Raw genomic sequence first — 3753 nt, forward strand, 5'->3', positions numbered from 1 at the left:
CCTGTGCCGGCCGCTGGCGTGAGCAGGTTGTGGATGGGGTGGAAGTGCTTGGTGAGCCGGAGATTTGAGATGGTGTCGGGGAGGAGGAAGAAAGAGCAGCATCCCATGCTGAAGCTGGCGGCGTTCTGCAAGAAGAGAGCGTGTGGATCCCCGCTGGGCTGTGCTGGGAGAGGCAGCCCGCAGGGTCTGGGGGGCGTGGGGAGCCTTGCGGTGGCTGTTCCCAGTGGTGTGGGGGAGTCAGGGCTGCTGCAGACTTCCAAAGCCATCTGGGACACTGCCTGGTTCGCTTCCTGAACTTCATGGGAAAGCCATGAACGACCACAGAAAAGAACCACGGCAGCGGGCAGTTCAGCGTGGCTGGTGAGCGCCTGCAGAGGCAAAGGTCAGTGTCAGAAACGGAAGGGCAGCCTTGTTTATGGTAGCTGGGTCCTTTCCACAGGGTGCGGTCCTTCAGAAACAGACTGCTCTAGTGTGGGTCCTCCTGCTCCCGTGTGGGCAGCTCTCCGTGGGGCTAACACCGTCGCTGATGGGCTCAGCTGTGGCCAACGGTCTGTCTGGGAGCTGGCTGCAGCTTGCTCTGCTGGATGTGGGGGAAGCTTCTGGCATCTTCTCACAGAAGCGCCCTGTGGAAAGGACCCAGGCTGGAGCAGTTTGTGAGGAAGGGCTCACGCTGGAGAAGTTCACAGATGACTGTCTCCCGTGGGTGGGACTCCACGCTGGAACAGGGGAAGAGCGTGAGGAGTCCTTCCCCTGAGGAGGAAGGAGGCAAAGTGACCACAACCCCCATTGCCCTGTAGCCTGCCCCTACCCCGCTACCAAAACCTGGTCACGTAAACCCGATGCAGGGAAAAAGCAGCAGCTGATCCAGCTGAGCTGAGTGGGGACTATGAGCTGCCTGGGTCATGGCCTCACTGCCACCCACAGCCTCCCTGTGCCACCTGGCAAATGCATTTGTGACTATTGCCTATCCCCAAGGCCACCAACTCACGCCTGTGTACCTGCTGCTCTTCCAGGAGCTTCTGCGACGCGCATGGTGATCTGGGGTCTGATCTGTTGGGCTGCAACTGCTCCATCCCTGACCCGCAGCTAGTCTGGAGGATTGTGTCACAGGTGGAGTTCTGTCTCTCTGACAAGAACCTGGCCAAGGATGCTTTCCTCCAGAAGAACAAGATGGGCTTCATCAGCCTCAAACTGCTGATGTCCTTCAAGAAGGTAGGCAGCCCATGGCGCTGGGCAGCTGGGGTGGGGAATGGCCTTCATGTGGAGGATGTCGGGGTGTCTGGGTGTGCTCTGGCTGTCTCTGGTGGAGTGTACTGGGAGGTGCAGGCTCCACTCAGGCTGTCTGTGTCCCGGTGAAGTGCTGATGGTGCAGAGCTGGGCTCTGCTCTTTGCCTTCAATGTGCTGCGGCAGTTGTCCAGCCAGGGAGGGTGGCTGGGGAAGCGGTGAACAGTCCTCAAACCAACCCCAGGGCTGGATTCACCTCTTGTGCCCATGGTACTCCCAGGCTCCTCTGGGAGAGATCATCCCTCAACCAAACTCTGCAGGAAGGTGCTGGTGGTGTGAGTACGGGAAAGCTGCAGCTTGTAGTCACAGTCCAGGGGGCTCTGGGGACCTTCTGCGAACCCCAGAGATGCTCACGTGAAAGGGGGATATTGCCTTGCCATGACTTCAGGTTGATGGGGTTGCAGCCTGCCTGGAGGACGGGTTTAGAGTGGTCCCTGCCTGGGGAGACTCACAGGGACACGGTGGCCCCCTCTCTCCCGTTGGTGAAATACCTGATGCGCGACTGGCGGCTCACGCTCTGTGCCCTGCAGTTCTCGGAGCTGCTGGAGGTGAAGGAGGAGGGCACCAAATTGAGGTGGTGAGTCCCTGCCCTCACGTTCCTGCTGAGCATCCCCCTCAGCAACGTGCTGCTGGCCTGGGAGCTGGTGCCGCAGGAGCAGGACATGCTGCTGCTGCTGCAGAAGAACTTCCTTGAGACCATCACGAGGACGTTCAGCCCCTTCAGCACCATCGCCTCCATCTGCACCCCTGCGGCCGGGCCACAAGCTGCCTTCGGATGTGCGGAAATAGTCGTCGCGCTTCCCTGAGCTGCTGAGCAAGTGCTGTGCGCTGGAGGAGTACGAGAGCCTGGAGAGCGGCCGCGGGGCCTTTGAGGACCTCGACTGCCAAAGCCGCCCGGGTGGTGAGAGCATCAGGGTGGTCCGGCTCTGCGGGAAGGGCTCCAAGAAGAAACCTGGGGCCAAGAGGGAGGCGGTGGAGGAGCTGGTGGACCAGCTGGGTTGGAAGGTGCAGGCAGCAGCTGTGACCTTCTTCTGCAGCGTCGGAGACTCCCTGCTCTGCAGCTCTCCAAAGACGGACAGTGCCCCAACATCACTGTCCCCCCTCCTGAACGAGGACTCCTCGGAGGCCGCCTGGCCCAGCAGTGACTTCAAGCCCCGCAACTCGGGCAGTGCCTTCACCAGATCGCTCCTCACCAGCAAAGTCTTCCCTGCGCTCGGGACAGGCTTGGGCACCGGCAGCTGCTATGGCCTCTGCTCCAGCACCGAAAGCCACCGCGGCTGTGGCTGGGGGAGCGGGGCGGGTGCCGGGGTGCCCTGGAACAGCAGCCCCTCTCCTGATGCCAGAGCTCCTCCTGGCAATCCCCCGGCAGCGAGGCAGGAGCCTGAGCCCCCTTGGCCTGTGAGGAAGGGGGCTTTGCCGGCCCGAAGGCCTGATGGCACCAAGGGCTTGTGCAGCAGCATTGGGAGAGGAGAGTTCAGCCTCCGGCACTGAGGTCCCTTTACGCTGAGTTCTAGGCTTTGCTTTTCTTTTGTCCCTCTGTTGAGCACAGTAACTCTCTGTGGCCCCTGAGAGATGCAGCCAATGGCTGTGGGGGTCAAAGAAACATCTGCATGGAGCCATCAGCAGCCCTGAGTGAGGGAGAAGGAGCCGTGCTGGGGTGGTGGGACCCTACAGGGGCACCCACCGAGCCGGTGCCCATCGCCAACATCCCCCAGCTCTGCGCCAGGCACGTGGGGAGCTTGTGGCTGCGGCGATGCCCGCGGGGTGAGCTGCTGTGCCAAAGGGACGGGGTCGCAAATCGGGGAGGAGACTGGCTTCTCCGAGGTGTAAAGGGGAGAGATGGCCCCAAGTATGTGGTAAATTCTCTGGCCGTGGGCTGTAGTGGGCACACATCAGCCAGGCGAGGGCAGGGACACTGCCCGGGCTTGCTGAACCCCCGTTATGTTTTTCCCGCACAGGTGTGGCCGTGCCAGTGGTGTTGATCTCAGCAGATGGCTCCTCACTGTGCCCGTAGCCGGGGATGGAGGTTGGCAGAATCGACGGGGCTGAGGTACCGATTTCCCTGCTGGTTCTAAGGCTGGAGGTGTTGGTGTGCAGGAGGGGCAGGCAGGGCAGGCGAGGGGAGGGCTGGCAGGCGATGTGAGGGAGAGGTGTGATGCTGCAGGCCTGACAGTCAGCGAGGACGTGGTTGGGAGCCTCGGGGTGAGGATGAGGGGGATGGAAACCAAAGCAGATGTCCTAGTGAGTGTCTCCTGCCGCTCGCCCAGCCAGGACGCCAGCACTGCGCAGTTCCTCTGGGGGCACTTGGAGAAATCTCTGGAGCGCTGAGCCTGGTCCTTGTGGCAGCTGCCACCTCCCCAGTAACACCCGCTGGGAATCCCATCCTGCCGGGACGGGCAGGGCTGGAACAGTCCTGAGGTCTGTGGGAGAGAACTTCTTGTCACAAGGACTCGGGGAGCCAACTAGGA

General features: G+C 61.7%; 1 pseudogene; it reads left to right on the forward strand.

Moving 5' to 3' along the window:
* Positions 1 to 310: 310 nt before the first annotated feature.
* Positions 311 to 2776, forward strand: LOC141948427 (uncharacterized; annotated as a pseudogene).
* The last annotated feature ends 977 nt before the right edge of the window (positions 2777 to 3753 follow it).

Source organism: Strix uralensis, chromosome 11 (assembly GCF_047716275.1).
Source record: "Strix uralensis isolate ZFMK-TIS-50842 chromosome 11, bStrUra1, whole genome shotgun sequence".
Taxonomy (NCBI): Eukaryota; Metazoa; Chordata; class Aves; order Strigiformes; family Strigidae; genus Strix; species Strix uralensis.